Consider the following 16,826-nt stretch of genomic DNA (forward strand, 5'->3'; position numbering starts at 1 on the left):
AATATAATAAATATGACAATTCTACCTAAATTAATTTACTTATTGTGTCATACCAATCAAACTACCAAAAATTATTTTATAGAGTTAGAAAAAAGAATAACAAAATTTATCTGGAAGAACAAAAAGGTCCAGAATATCAAGGGAATTAGTGAAAAGAAATGCTAGGAAAGGTGGCCTAGTCATACCAGATCTTAAATTATATTATAAAGCAGCAATTATAAAACCACTTCATACTGGCTAAGAAATAGAGTGGTGGATCAGTGGAATAGGTTCAGTATATAAGATACATTAGTTAATGACTATAGTAATCTACTGTTTGATAAACCCAAACACTCCAGCTTTTATGATAAGAACTCACTATTTGACAAAACTGCTGGGAAAATTGGAAAATAGCGTGGCAGAAACTGGATAAAAACCAGTATCTTATACTGTATACCAAAATAAAGTCTAAATGGGTGCATGATCTATGTATAAAGGCTGTACTATAAGCAAACTGGGAGAGCAAGGAATCGTTTACCTGTCAGATTTATGGAGAATGGAATTATGATCAGACAAGATAGAGAATATTATGAAATGCAAAATGTATAATTTTGTTACATTAAATTGACAAGTTTTTGCACAAAGTCAATTTGTGTCAATAATCTTGCAACCAAGATTAGGAAGGAAGCAGAAAACTGAGAATTTTTATAACCAATGTCTCTGATAAAAGCCTTGTTTCTAAACTATATAGAGAACTGAGTCAAATTTATAAGAACATAAGTCATTCCCCAATTGATAAATGGTCAAAGAATATGAGCAGGCAGTTTTCAGAGGAAGAAATTAAAGCTATCTATAGTCATATGAAAGAAAATGCTCTAAATCACTATTGATTAGAGAAATGCAAATCAAAATAACTCTTAGGTGTCACATCACACCTGTCAGATTGACTAACATGACAAAATAGGAAAATTATAAATGCTGGAGATGTGGGAAAATTGGAACACTAATGCATTGCTGATTGAGTTATGAACTGATCCAACCATTCTGGAGAGCAATTTGGAACTATGCCCAAAGGGAAAAATGTGCATACCTTTTGACCCAGCAATACCACTTCTTGGGCTGTATCCCAAACAGATCATAAAAATGGAAAAAGGACCCACATGTCCAAAAATATTTATAGCAGCTCTTTTTGTGGTGGCCAAGAATTGGAAATTGAGGGGATGCCCATCAATTGTGGAATGGCTGAACAAGTTGTAGTATATGTTTGTGATGGAATACTATTGTGATTTAAGAAATAATGAGCAAGTGGCCTTCAGAAAAACCTGGAAAGACTTATTTTAACTGATGCTGAGTGAGGAGAGCACAACCAGGAGAACACTGTACACAGTTACAGCCGCACTGTGCAATGACTAATTTTGATAGGCTTAGCTCTTCTCAGCAACGCAAAGGTCTAAGACAACTCCAAAAGGCCCATGATGGAAAGTGCTATCCACATCCAGAGAAAATATGAAGTCTGACTGCAAATTGAAGCATACTACTTGCTCTCTCTTTTTTGTTTCGTTTCTTTTTTCTCGAGGTTCATTCTATTGGTTATAATTCTCCTTTACAGCATTACTAATGTGAAAATATATTTAATATGAATGTATATGTAGAGTCTATATCAGATTGCATGCTGTCTTGGGGAGCTGCGGAAGGGGGGGTGGAATTTAAAACTCAAAAGTTTGTGGAACTGAATGTTGAAAACTACAAACAAATTTTAAAAGATTATAAAAATGAAAGAATAAGATAAAAAATAGAATGTAGAATCCCTACTCGGAATAATAGTTGGCATCTTATTATCTACATGTTTATATTATGTAGATTAAAATAGTGGACTGAATGTTGGGTTTAGAGTTCAGAAAGACCTGTGTTCAAATCCTGACTCTGATAGACACTAGGAATGTGACTCTAGGCACATTTTAATGTCTGAGCTTCAGTTTCTCCGTATGTAAAATAATATTTGTGGTAGCTATCTTCAAGTGATGTTGGGAGTTTCAAATAATGCCATGGACGTAGGACAGTGCTATTAGAGGACCTGAATTCAAAGCTCTCTGACACTTTGACCTTGAGCAAGTCACTTCATTTTTTGGGGCTCCAGCTTTCTCATCTATAAAATAAAGGGGCTGAACTAGATGATCTCTGGGGTCTTTTCAAATTCTACACTTGTAATCCTATGTCAGGTGCAGTACCAATTTTCAGGTATATATAAACGTAGACTATTATATATCATAGAGTGTTGAGCTTGGAGTCTGGAAGATTTGAATTTGAATCCTACTTCAGACACAAATAGGATGACCCTAGGGTATGTAGGTTAGTCTCTCTCAGCTGGTTTTCTCCACTATAAAATGAAGGGGTTGCACCCAATGGCTTCTAAAAGTCACGTCTGGTTCTTAATTTGGGATCCTAAGGAAATGATTGTTGATTGCTAAGTCTGCAAAACACTTTCTATACATTAATTCATTTTCATTCTTTTAGTTGTGGGAGGTAAGTACTTCATTAGCATCCCTATTTTGCAGATAAGGAAATTGAAGTTCAGAGAGGTGAAAGTTATTCTCCCTGAGGCTAAATGATTCGCTCAGGTTCACAGAGCCAATAAATGTCTGAGGCTGCATCTGAACCCAGGTCTTCCTAATTACAAATATAGCTCTTTCCTTTAGAAAGGATTGAGCAGTTCATAATGTTCATGTCAGATCTGTGAGGAACCTTCCCTTTTATAGTTGACAAAACCAGGATAAGGAGTTAAAATCCCTTGGTCAATTTCTTGTGCCCATTAGTGGCAGTCCTATCTCTTCACTCCCAGTCGGTGGCTTTTTTCTTGGCCACACTTATGCCCTTAGGGCACTATATTTTGTAAAAACACTTCCAATTATCTCATTTTGTTTTCACAATACTCCAGGGGTGGCAGGGAGGGCATTATTACTCCATTTTACAGGGCAGGAGACTAAGGCTTTAAGGGACTAAGTGCCAGCTAATTATTGGTGAGTCTAGTCTTCCTATTTCTACAGTACTAGCCCAAGCTAATTCAATTCAAATGAAAGTTTACTAAGTGCATACCAGGAGACCTGTCCTCAACACTAAAGAGCTCTGTGTTTCTGAAGAATGCACTCTTCCTCTACAAGTCTAAGATGAGAGTGTAACACTCAGGCCACCAGAGATAATTTCAAAGGTCCCATAGGACTGGAATTTAAGAATGACTCCTGAAGAGTCAAGCTGGTTTTGAGCCCCTTGATCCCCTGGTCCTTCTAGTAACTATGAACTTCTCCACAAAGTTGTGAGGAAAGCACTGTGAATCTTAAATGGAAGTGATGGTGATAATGGATTATTCTGATGATGAGTGAGGTGCTGTTCTTGGTGCTGGAGAAAGATAAACATACCAGGATGGCCTCCCTGTCCTCCAGGAGTTTACTGAAGCTAGTAGAATGAGTCAGGTCTAGTCCAAAGGCCCTTCCTGAGCCTACAGGTCTGCCTTAATTCTACTTGCAAATATTAAATTGGCATTTCTTTAAAACCTAAGCAGTTCCTTTTTCTGATTAAGCTCTGAAAGTGGGTCAGAAACTACTGGCTCCTGCAGAAAATCCCCGCCATTTCTCGTCCAGGATGCAGTGTCCTCTGTCCATCCCTTCTTTTTATTGGGGGGAGGGGTGCGGCTTTTTAGCTGGGTGAGCTTAGGCAAATCCCTTAACCTTTCTGGGCCTCAGTTTCCTCCTCTGGAAAAGGAAGGGGCCGGATAAGATGCCCTCTCAGGCTCCTTCCCGATATGAACCTAGGGAAGCTACAGACCTACGTTCCTAGGATGGGGGCGGGGAAGAGAGTGGGCAGACATCCAGCCACCACCGGGTGCCCCAGCAGGAGAGCACCCACCTCCACACTTATCCCGGGGGGGGGGGGGGACACCCCCCCCGCCCCCCCCCCCCCCCCCCCCCCCCCCCCCCCCCCCGCGACCCCCCCCCGGGCCCCCCGCAGGGGCGCCCCCCCCCCCCCCCCTACCCCGGGGGGGGGGGGGAATCACCCAGTGCACGCACCGCTGCACACTCCCCCACCCCCTTCCCCGGGGAACGCGCAGCCATGCACTAGTTGGGAGCATCACGCACCCCCATACACCCGGCAGCGCGGGGCTGGTGGGGGATGGGGGCAAAGACGCGAAATCCAGGCGGTTTGGGCCTCCTCAGCTTCCCAGCCTTGGAAGTGAGGTGGGGGGAAGGAGGGAGACCCGCCTCCCAGGCGCTGACACTGGGCTGGGCGCCTGCCCAGGCTGCCCTCGCCTCCCGCCGGCCGCTAGCCCCTAGGCCGCGCCTCCTTCCTCAGCGCCGGCGGCAGGAAGTCCCGCCTCCTCGCGGCCCGCGAGGCCCTGTGACACACGTGTTGCCCAATAAGAAGAGCGCCGTGGCGGAGAGGGGCCAATGGGAGGTCGAAGCGGAGGGGGCGGTCCCGGGCTGCGCTGGGCCGGAGCGGGGTTGTGCGCGCTGAGGAGGAGCCGCCGCCGCTGCCGCCGCCGCCGTCGCTGCCGCCGCCGCTACCGAGGCCGAGCGGAGCCGTTACCGTCCCGCCCGCCCCCGCCCCCAGCCTCCGGAGGAGTCCCGGGCCCGCCCGCCGGCGCACAGGTGAGGCCGCGGCCTGGGCTGGAGCCGGGCCGGGGCCGGGGCTAGGCCGCTGGGGAAGCCTGGGGCTCGCTTGAGCCGCGCTGCCGTTCAGACGTGGGGGCCCGCGGGTCTCGCGCCTCACGGCAGGCTCGGCGCTGGCTGAGGGCCGCTCCGGAGCCCGAGCGCCTGGGGGCGGTTCCCGGGGAAGTTGGCCGAGGGGTAGGCGGGGGCCAGGATGCTAAGAGCGAGGGCGGAAGGAAGGAAGGAAAGAAGGAAGGAAGGAAGAAAGAGGGGCGGCCCCGGGGGAGGGGACGGAGGAGGGGGGATGGCCGGCCGGCGATGGTCAGCCCTCCGGGCGCTGCCTTCCTAGGCTAGCCCCGCAGGCAAAGGGCCCGGAGACCTGGATTCCTTAGGTGCCGGAGGCGCAGCATGCCAAAGACCTTCGAGAGGGAAAACTGAGGCCCAGAAAGGGACCAAGGGATGGATGAAAACGGGCCCCCTGAGCCGAGGCAGGCTCCTCTTTACCCCAGTGGGGGTTAGCCTTCTCCCACTCTCAGGACTAGAAAGGACTCAGAGGTCATCCAGCCCAGCCTCGGCCAGCAGAACAGAAAGCTGCCTCCTAGTGCACCATCCCTCGCCTTCCCCGGATCTGAGAACTCCCAGGCCCCCCTGTTCGCAGGCTCCCGTCAGCAGTCAGACAGGCACTATTTGGGTTGGATTGAAGAGCGTCCCTTATGGGATCTTAATAAGAACAAAACCCGTTTGAGGGTGAAAAGCGTCTTCCTTCCTTCGCAGCAGCCTCCGAAGTGGGGACTGCAGAGATTAAGAATAACAGTTAACTGGAGCACAGTGCTGGGAACGGGAAGGTCCTAATAAATGCTTGTTGCCTTCCTGTTAATAATGATGATTATACCTAGGGTTTTTATGGTGCTCTCAGATTTGCTTTCTCTCTGTCTTTTTTTTTTTTCTTTAATCCTCACAACAGCCTTGGGAGGTAGATGCATTATGATCTTTATTTTACAGATGAGGAGAGTGAGGCAGAGACTTGCCTAGAGTCGCACAGCTCATCTAGTAAGTGTGTAAGGCAGGATTTAAACTCAAGCCTTTCTGAATCCAGGTCCAGTGCTCAATCCACTGAGCCATTTGCTGCCTCTGTTGCCTTTTGTACTTGTATCCCCAGTGCCTGACACACGGTAGACATTTAATAAATACTTGTTGACTGATAGGACACATTTTGTCTGTGTTACCTCATTTGATTTTCATAGCAGCCTCCAGGGGAGTAGGTATTACTGTTGTCCATGTTTTACAGAGAAGAAAACCGAGGCTCAGTGAGGCCTAACAATTTGCCCATAGTTGGTCACACATCTAAGTGTCAGAAGCAGAACTGGAACCCAGGCCTTTGTTGACCTCTAGTCCAGTTCTCTATATCATGCTGCTTCATATTCCCTCCCCCGCCCCTCCCCGCTTCACAATAATATCTACAATAAAATCACTGTTTATTTTATGCTGGACTTGAGATAGGTGAAAAGATTTGGCCAGTATTAGAGCCCTGATCCCATCCAATTCTACAGTGGTGGGAGGCAGCATGGGGTAGTGGGTAATGTGCTGGATATGGAATCATAAAGGCCTGGGTTCAAATTCTGTCTCTGATATTTGTTACTTGTGTTACCCTAACCAAGTCATGTAACCTCTCTAGGCCTCATCTGTAAAATGAGGAGGTTGGCTTAGATGGATTCTAAAGCCCTTTCTAGCTCTAAATCTGTATTCCTGTGCCTTGAACTCAGATGTGCATTTCACTTAGCCATGGTAAGATTTAAGAGTAGAAGGAACTTTTTGATTTTACAAAGGAAGAAACTGAGACCCAGAGCTACAATTCAATCACAGACTCCTGTATTCAGATCCAGGGTCTTTCCTAGTAAATAGCATACTGCTTTTTGACCTTTTTATCTTTTTTTTTTTTAATTGAGAAAATAGAGAAATAAACCTTGAAAGGAAATAATGATGTGTATTTCTTTGTACTCTTACTACAAAGGTCAAAGGGCACAAAATTCCTTGTTAGTGGCATTTTACCAGTTCTTTTGAAGAATTGTAAGCAAACGTTGGAAAATTTGGGAACATGTTATGAAATCTATGCATCTGTTTATGTCTGGCTCATCACCAGAAGGTTAGCCACAGGGCATTGAATCTTTTTCAGTCATAGCAACCTATGAAGACCATGTACTGTGGTGTAGAGGAGTAGTGAATTGTCTTGGGCAACCTAAAAAAAAATTAGAGATACATAAAGTAGTATATATGTAGAGATATATACATTATATCTACAAATTTACATATCCCAGGCTATAGAAAAGGGATGTATATGTGGTTCTGTTTTACAGACATGTATGCACACAATCTTCCATGCTTATGGAATACTCCTTAAAAAAAAAGGAAAACATCTCTACTCTTAGACCATTAATCAGATATTTATTAGGTACCTGTTCTGTGCAAGGTAATGTGCTAAATGCTTGCCAGAACTGCTGGGACTGATGTACAAACTGGGGAGATAGGGTCCAATATCAGTCAGCACTTAATATGATGCCTTGCACATAGATGCTTGATAAATACATTTAACTAAACTGAATTGGTGATAGTGTGCAAGTTGAATTGGCTAACAACGGTCAGATGTGAGGAGACAAGGCCTGAACTAGGGCAGTGGTAAATGGAATAAAAAGGAAGGGGCAGATCTAAGAAGAGACATTTCAAAAGAACTGAGAAGACTTTGTGTCTGGATATTTTTGAAGTAGAGAGGCTGGACCTGTGAGTTTGTTGGTGTGGAAACCCCCACAACCAATGCTGATAACCAGATTTTCTGTAACTTAATCTCAGTGTCTGGGTCACTGATAGTTTGTGACTTACCCATGGTCATGCATTTAGTATGTGCCAAATGCAGGACTTTATTTTAGTTCTTCTTGATTCCCAGGCTGATCCTCTCTCCATTTAGCTATGCTATCTCTCTGTCTGTCTCACAGCTAATAAATGCTTATTGAATTGGATAAGCAAAGGACAGGGAGGAGTCAAAGGTAGATCTGGAGTTTCAATCTGAGGGTTGAGGCAAAATAGCATTGGTAGGATTGGGGGCAGTTGGGAAGGGAATAGGAATTTAATTTTAGGCAGATTGAATTTGAGATGCTAACCCGGTATCCAGTTGGAAAGGTTAGCAAAGGACTATGACAATACACTCAGTTCCCTGCAATGCAGAAGGAGGGAAAGTGGACCAACATTTCCTTCATATACTGTTTTGTGGGGGAAGCCTGTGGCTACCCTCTTTTTGCCACTAGGTGTCATGTATGCATTAGTAAATGTATATAAAGCCCTTATTGCCATGTGTGGAGACCAGATAAATCAGAGGATGAAGGGTGTAAGGAGGGGAGAAGTTACAATGGTGTTTTAAACAGTATAAAATTTTGAGATTGGCAAAATGCCATGGATTAAAAAAGCAGAGACTATTACTAATTTTTTTTGCTGTTAGCACCAATCCTTCTATTTACATATTGCCTTATAATTTGTAAAGTGCTTTCACACACATTATTGCATTAGATCCTCATAACAACTCTTAAGAGGTAGGCAGTCTATTATCCATGTTTGCAGATGAGGAAACTGAGTGACAGTGTGACTTGCTCAAGATAATAGGGATGGTAAATAGGGGAGCTAGTAACAGACCTGAAGATTTCTGACTGCTGATCAAGTGCTTTCCCTTCTCTTCCATGTCACCTTTCTGTTCTTTTTATTATTACTACTATATGTACCTACACGGTTTTCATCTGCTTTGCCTCCTAATAATTCTACTCTAAATATTTTGGAAGAGGAGAACTGTTTGGTTCTTTCTGGCTCTAAATCTATGATCCTATGTTTTTGTTCTCAAGGCATCTTTTTGGGGAAGTTAGACCTGCAAGAAAGTTAAATGACAATCTGGGACTTAAATAACAGTTTGAGCTTCTTATACTTTGAGCTCTATGAGTACAGTCTGGATCTTATCTAATTTTAAAAATCTCCTGCAGTGCCTACCATAGTGCTTTGCACACAATAGATATTTAATAGATGTTTATTGTTATTGACTTGAAAAAGCATTACTGTACATGTTTAATTGTTGGTGGATTGTTCAGAAATTGTTATACCTGTTCAGAGGAGGATTAGGGAAGGCATTCTGGAGAAAATGGAATTTGAACCAATTCTCGTAGGATGAATAAGATTTAGATGGAAGTGAGGGGACACTTCAGTCAGTGAAACTGTGAACAAAAGTGTGGAGGTGGGATGCTTGAGGAGGAATAGGACTAAAAAATGAATAGCATTATAGGATTTGGAGCTGGAAGAGACCTTTAAGAAATTAGTCCCTCTCATTATACAGGTGAGGAAATTGAGGCCTAGAAAAGCAGAGTGACTTTCCTGATAAGGTCACTGGTAGTAAGTAGAATTTAGATTTCAAGCCAAATCCTTTAACTCCAAACCTGTTCTATGCATTCTACCAGGATGCTACTAGGAGTGTTAAGAAATAATACTGAAAAGGTCGATCAAGACTTGGGTTCAGATCCTCCCAAGTATTTACCAACTGTGTGACCCTGGGCAAATTACTAATTGCTGTGATCCTTAATTTCTTCATTTGTAAAATCAGGATAATAATAGTATTTATTTCACAGGGTTGTTGGGAGGATCAAATGAAATATTCTTTGTAAGGTACTTTTTCAAATCTGTAAAATGCTATCCCAAAGTAGCAGTTATCAGTATTATTATCAGGAATGAGGATTTGAACTTCATCTTTGGGATAAATGAATGAAAGTTCCTTTGGAATTTTATGCAAGCTAGTGGGACTATCAAATCAGTGCTTTAGGTAAAATAACATTATTATGTATGGTATGTTTTGGAGAACACACAAACAAGGAATCCTGTTTGGTTTTAACAGTAATACAGTCATGAAGTAATAAAGGCCTGAGCAGGGGCTGGCAATGTCGAGGCAGAATAAGAACTGATATAACAAACATTGGGAAGACAGGATTAAGAAGATTTAAAGATTGAACATTGAAAAAAACGAGGATGAAGACCCCCAGGATTTTAAACCTTTTAGGAAGCTGGGGAAGAATGAGATCATTAGTAGAAATAGGGTAGGGTACTCAAGTGGTAGACAGAGAGTAAGAGAAGTTGTATTTTCCGTGAGTTGAGTCTGTGATAGTGGCAAGATGTCCCTGTGAAGATGGTCAATGGATAGTTGGAGATATGTATTTGGAGTTCAAGAGAGAACGGACTCGAGCCTGGAAATGCTGATTTGGAGAGTACCTCCATAGAGGCTGAGGGAGCCACATAAGAGGGTGAATTCTCAAGAGAATGTAGAGTTAGGAGCATGGGCATGGACCTTTGAGGAATGCCCACATGTAAGGGATGGGAGGAGGAAAAGGAACCAGTACACAGGCAGGAAAGTGGGAAGAAAATGAATATAATGTAATAGCAAGGGAGATGGGAAGAATGAGATGGTGATAAGTGGTATGTTGTAAAGGAGAGAGGTCAAGGAGATTATGATGAATAAGAGGCTTTTTGAAAAGACAGGAAGTTAGTAATGGCCATGAAGGTAATTTACAGAACTTGCAAGGGGTGGGCACCTCTTTAAGGAAAGTACACAAAATGAAGAAGTGAAGGCAGTGGTAGTAGAACTTGAGGAGTTAGCAAAAGAAAGTAGTTAGGACAGTAGCTAGAGAAGACAGAGGGAAAAGTAAGAAACATAAAAATATTTTAAGTTGTCACAATCTGGGCATTAAAAGTTGGGCTGTTATCCAACAATATGTATATCTGGGACAGATAGTACAGATGGATGAGTTGGACCCAGAATTAGAGTAGAATGAAATTGGGCTGAATTGCCTTCAGAAAATTGTAAAGTCCATTTGATAATTCCCAAGTTTCTCCTAGGAAAAAAAGGCCTATCTGTTAAATATCTTTATTTTACCAGTGTTTTTGTATGTCACAAACAATGGGATGTGGTTGCTGAAGAATTTAAAAGCCACATGGAGGGCTCTGGAATGGTGTATGGTGAGTGTGGGCAGGCTGCAGGATATAAACAATGAGGAACTTAGAAGACTGGAAATAAAAAATGTCATTGAGGAAATTCATAATTGGAAGAGAAGATGTACTGGGTATGGTAGCGGTGAATCATGACAGGTGGACAGCTGCAGTGCTCTACTTATATCCTCACTATGTGAGGAGAAATTGAAGAAAGATAGATTCTCTTACGACAAACTTATAGGAAGGCATTGACAAGAGTTGAGTAAGATGGAATAATTGTGATCTGTAGCTGCAAAATGAATCTACATCTCAGTGAGATCATAGTTCCATTTGACTTTCTGAGAGTATTAAGATTTATAGGCAAAGGGGAAGGTACCTGCTAATAATAATTAGCATTTATAAGGTGCATTATGGTTTGCAAAATACTTTGCAAACATCTCATTTTATTCTCACAACATCCCAAAAAGAGGTAGGCTATTATTATTTTTATTTTACAAATGAAATTGAGGCAGGCAAAAGCTAATTAACTTGCCCAGGGTCACACAGCTAATAAGTATCTGAGGCTGGATTGACCTCAGGTCTTCCTGACTTCACTGTACCAACTAGCTGCCAATAGAGAGGGAAAATTCTTCCATAATTTCCAAGGTAATCATAGACAAAGTTAATATAGCTTCTTTTCTTTCCTAAGACAGTTCTTCCAAGTATAGAATGACAGGTTTCATATGTGGAGTTTGAATACATTTGGTCTAGGCTAGGAGAAGCAGAGTAGGCCCATTACTTCTTATCTACTTTTTTTATATAGCATATATTCTTTTCTGTTCCTTCTAAAGCATAGCTCATGCACCAGTCTGTATACTAGATCTTTTTATGATCTCTCCATTAGAATGTAAACTCTTTGAGGGCAAGGACTGTTTAATTTTTTCTTTTTGTATTCTTAATGCCTGACAGTGCTTTGCACATGATAGATACTTATTAAATGATTGTGGAGTTGAGAACACATTTCTTTATATCTAGAATGGTCATCAGCTGATATGAAAAAAGATTTGATTGATTAGCATAGCTGAGCATAAATACTAATTCTGTTTTTAAAAATCTTCCAACACCAGTAACCCCTCTTCTAAAGTCTTCCTAAGTTAGGCTTCTGAGACATTGCCCAAACCTGGTTTTCTTCTTACCTCTCTAGCCATTCTTTGAGTATCTAAATAAATCTGTTTATTTTTAATCCCACCTTTTGTGAACCATTCTCAGATTGTCTTAGACCTCTGTTTTCCTTATATGTTCATGCCCTAGATAAAGACACTTTCTACAACTGAAGATTTCTATAGATATATGATGTCTAAATCTTTCTTTTAGTGAGATACTAGTTCTACTATTCCTCCTGTTCTACTAGTTCATTAATAACTAATATTCTGTTGTCTGAATGTCTTAGGGCCCAGCAAATTCCAGACACCAGGTCCCCAGTGATGCCTAATATTTTCAGCAAAATCTTATTAGAAACCACAGAAGTATATACTTTGTTCTTTCAGTTTATTGTACATTCAAGTTTTCCTATTATTTAAAAAGAAAGTTTCAGCACCAGGACAGCACCATTTGATGAGGGTGGGCAGAGTGAGAACCAGGGTGGGGTTTTCTCATTCACTCAGGATTTAGGCTTTTTTCTTCCACATATGGAAGGGAGTTGGCCACTGGCTCAGAAAACACACTGGACATTTTGCTCAGATCCCTCTTTGAGTCTTTTCAGAGGATCCTTAAGACTTTTTGGTAGAGCCCTACTTTGGGTCTTTAAATCAGCATGCATTTATTTAGGGCCTGCTCTATGGGAAATACCATGCTAGGCACTATGGATACAAGATAGTGAATACTCAGACATTGCTCTGAAGGAGCTCACAGCCTTATGATTCTAATATAATCCAATTCACCAAACATTTATTAAGTACTCAATATTTTTCCTAGGTATTATCCTAGGTACTGGAAATCAGAGATAAAAATGAAATTAACTGCATTCCTGGAGCTTACATTCGGATGAATTCTTTTTTTTTTTAAATTAAATTTTTATTTTTCAACATTCATTTATTTCCACAAGGTTTTGCATTACAAATTTTTCTCCCTGTCTCTCCCCTACCCCTCACCCCTAAATAGCGAGCCTGCTGAATATCCCTTTCCCCAATATATTCTCTCTTGTAACCTCCCCCCCCTCAACTTTCTAGTAGGGCAAGATGGATTTCTATACCCCAGTGCCTGTATATCTTATTTCCCAGTTGCATGTAACATGCATTAATATTTGTTTTTTGAAACTTGAGTTCCAGAGTCTTTCCCTTCTTCCCTCCTCACACCCCCCCAACCCCCCGAAGACAAGCAGTTCAATATAGATTGTACATGTAGTTATGTAACACATTTCCATAGTAGTTATATTGTGAAAGACTAACTATATTTCCCTCCATCCTATCTTGGCCCCCCCTCTTATTCTATTTTCTACTTTGACCCTGTCCCTTTTCAAAAGTGTTTGCTTCTAACTACCCTCTCCCCGAATCTGCCCTCCCTTCTCTCACCCTCTGCTCTAATCCCCTTCCCCCCTGCTTTCCTGTAGGGTAAGATACCCAATTTAGTGTGTATGTTATTCCCTCCTTAAGCCAAATTCAGTAGTTCTCTTGCTTCTTTTATATGAGACAATTTGCCCTAATCTATTAGGGCAAATTCTTTCTCCTTCTCCCAATATATTCCTCTCTCACCTCTTAATTTTATTTTTTAGATATCCCTTCGTATTCAACCCATCCTGTGCCCTCTCTCTATGTATACATATATACACATATGCAAACACTCATATATATTTATATACACATAATCCTCCTATACATACATATATGTATGTATACATATATACATATATATTACCTTCAATTATCCTCATATTGAGAAAAGTCTCATGAGTTAACAATTATCGTTTTTCCATGTAGGAATGTAAATAATTCAACTTTAATGAGTTCCTTATGATTTCTTTTTCCTGTTTATCTTCTCATACCTCTCTTGCTTCTTGTATTTTAAAGTCAGATTTTCTGTTCAGCTCTGGTTTTTTCATCAAGAATGCCTGAAAGGGGGCGGCTAGGTGGTGCAGTGTGTAAGAGCACCAGCCCCAGAGTTGGGAGGACCCAGGAGGACCCAAGATCGGTTCCAGCCTCAGATACTTAACACCCACACAATAATAACTGGCTGTGTAACCTTGGGCAAGTTACTTAACCCCAATTGCTTAAAAAAAAAAAAAGAATGCCTGAAAGTCCTCTATTTCATTGAATGACCATATTTTCCCCTGAAGCATTATACTCAGTTTTGCTGGGTAGATGATTCTTGGTTTTAATCCTAGCTCCTTTAACCTCCAGAATATCACATTCCAAGCCCTTTGATTCCTTAATGCTAGATCTTGTGTTATCCTGATTGTGTTTCCACAGTGGTAAAATTGTTCCTTTCTGGCTGCTTGTAATATTTTCTCCTTGACCTGGGAACTCTGGAATTTGGCTATGATATTCCTAGGAGTTTTCTTTTGGGGATCTTTTTCAAGAGTTGATTGGTGAATTCTTTCAATTTCTATTTTGCCCTCTGGTTCTAGAATATCAGGGCAATTTTGCTTGATAATTTCTTGCAAGATGGTGTCTAGGCTCTTTTTTTGATCATGGCTTTCAGGTAGTCCAATAATTTTTAAATGATCTCTCCTGGATTTATTTTCCAGGTCAGTGGTTTTTCCAGTGAGATATTTCACATTGCCTTCTATTCTTTCGTTTGTATGGATGTGTTTTATAGTATTCTTGATTTCTCATAAAGTCATTAGCTTCCAATTGCTCCACTCTGATTTTGAAGGAATTATTCTCTTCAGTGAGTTTTTGAAATTCCTTTTCCATCTGGCAAATTTGGCTTTTTAAGGCATTCTTCCCCTCATTGACTTTTTGGACCTCTTTTGCCATTTGAGTTAGTCTACATTTTAAGGTGTTATTTTCTTCAGAATTTTTTTGGGTATCCTTTAGCAGGCTGTTGACTTGCTTTTCATGATTTTCTTGCATCATTCTCATTTCTTTCCCAGTTGTTCCTCTACTTCTCTTACTTGATTTTCAGAATCCTTGTTGAGCTCCTCCATGGCCTATAACCAGTTCATAGTTTTCTTGGAAGCTTTTGATGCAGGAGTTCTGACTTCACTGTCCTCCTCCAGTTCCATGCTTTGATCCTTTTTATCCCCCAAAAAGGATTGTGTGGTCTAATTGCGCTTCCTCATCTTGCCAATTACTTGACTTTTGAGCTCTTTGCTCAAAACTCTGCTTACAGAATGGAGAGAGCTTTGTCTCAAATTGCTGGGGTTTTCTCAGATGCCAGAGCTATTAGTTGGATAATAACTCTACAGCTCCCACAAGCTCTGGCTCACTGGCCACATACCCCAGGACCACCACCTAAGACTGTGATCCAGATCCAGGCAGGTCAAAGCAAGAGTAATTACCCTCTGAATGGTCTTTTGGTCTGCCTATGATCTGCAGGCTAGGAGCTCTGAAAGCAGTCACACAGCACTGCCAGGCCTCCAGTCACTTCTTGCCCCTGGGGGCAGGGGACTGACCTTGCTGTTCTTTCACCCTTACAACAGAGTTCCCAACAGACTTTTTATTTTCTCTTTGGCATTTATGGGTTGAGGAGTCCGGAAACCGCCACAGCTGCTGGTGATTCACTCTCCTGAAGTCTGCTCTGGCCAGTCTGGGCACTGGTGGAGGCCGCCCTCCGGCCTTCAGCAGGAGATTTGTTTCTCTCTGTCTCTTTGTGGGTTCTGTAGCTTTAAAATTTGTTTAGAGTAATTTTTTTTTTTTTTAACAGGTATTGGAGATGGTTGAAGCTGAAGCCCACTCCAAGTTTGTGCTTTTACTTTGCCATCTTGGCTCTGCCCCCATTTAGATGAATTCTGACCTAAGATTGGAAACCAATTCCTTGTGAGAACTGAAAAATGAAACTCCTCAGCTTTTCATCTCTCTTGAAAACCTAAAACATATGGCTTAAGCCCTCATTCACATCTTTGTGCTCATTTTCCTTTTTTGTTTTAATTTATCCAGCATTGTATACATTGTGAAAAAGAACCCACTGACCTTTCCCACTTTTTCCCAAACTCTCCTTAGCATCTCATTGAGCCCTTCTTTCACTATTCAGATGCTCTTACTATTACTTTAATCATAGAAGGTTTGTCAAAGTCTGTCTTTTTGGATTCCCACTTGTAAAAAAAATGCTATTTTAAAGACACTGTGCCAGATATTGGGGAAAATAAAGACAAAAATGAAATAATCCCTTGTTCTCAAGGGATTTTGTTTTAATAGGTAGTCTCAGCATACATAGGGAGATACAGCATGCATAGCAGTGCAATGTAATTTTAGAAGAAAGAGAACATTTACAGCTAGAAAGGGGGATGGGGAATAAGAAGAGAACAAACATCCCTTAGTAAGTGGTATGTGAGCCTAGCAGGGAAAGAAGCCAGAGATTCTAAGAGGTAAAGGTGAGAAGGGAGTACATTTCACTCTTGGGGGAGCGGGGGGAAGAGGCACTATTTATGCAGACTCACGAAGATAGGAAATAGAATGTGAAATTTGGAAAACAGGTGGTAGGTTGCTTTGGCTAGGTTATATGAAGCAAAAGAATATAAAATAAATCTAGAAAGGTAGATAGGAACTGGTAAAGGTGAGGGTGAAATTCCAGGCTCTAGAGTTTATCCTAAGAGGCAAAGGGAACCATTAAAGATTTTGAGTGTCATGTTTAGTTCTGTTCTTTACAATATGAATTTGGCAACTGTGGGGAGGACTGATTGAAGAAGAGAGAGTTTGGAAGTAGGGAGATCAATTAAATGACTGTTGGAATGATCTTGATGGACATGAGAGTTGTATAGGTAAATTCAATATGACTTGACAGTTGATTTGAATATGAGAGATGAGAAAAGGGGAAGAGTCTAGGGTGAGTCTAACATTGTGAACTTAGTTGGGTTATTAGAAGAATGATAGTGTTCTCAGTAGAAAGAGGTGGTAAGTTTGAGAAGGGATACATTTTGAGGGAAAGATGATAAATTCTTTCTTGGATTTGTTGAATTTGAGATGCTGATGGGACATCTAGGTGGAACTGTCTAGCAGGCTGTTGGTAAGATAGAACTGTAGTCCAGAGGAGAAATTAGGTCCTGCTATATAATTATAGGAGTCATAT

At 41.5% G+C, this 16,826-nt stretch overlaps 2 protein-coding genes across 6 annotated transcripts in view; both read left to right on the forward strand.

The window, feature by feature from the left end:
- TIMM44 (translocase of inner mitochondrial membrane 44) overlaps positions 1 to 16,826 on the forward strand; it is a 207,252-nt gene that overhangs the window by 62,449 nt on the left and 127,977 nt on the right. The gene's annotated exons all lie outside the window — the stretch shown is intronic.
- ELAVL1 (ELAV like RNA binding protein 1) overlaps positions 4,475 to 16,826 on the forward strand; it is an 85,073-nt gene continuing 72,721 nt past the window's right edge. Inside the window, exon 1 of one of the 5 annotated variants that reach the window (XM_069099332.1) lies at positions 4,475 to 4,619. The gene's annotated coding sequence lies outside the window, so the exon portion shown is untranslated. Of the gene's footprint in view, positions 4,620 to 5,621; positions 5,670 to 16,826 lie in introns of those variants that run through there. The other 4 variants (XM_069099166.1, XM_069099300.1, XM_069099253.1 and 1 more) reach the window with 4 other exon arrangements.

This window comes from Petaurus breviceps, unplaced genomic scaffold, assembly GCF_028583685.1.
Source record: "Petaurus breviceps papuanus isolate PSGF00001 unplaced genomic scaffold, PetGlider_PUasm1.0 103, whole genome shotgun sequence".
NCBI classification, from domain to species: Eukaryota; Metazoa; Chordata; class Mammalia; order Diprotodontia; family Petauridae; genus Petaurus; species Petaurus breviceps.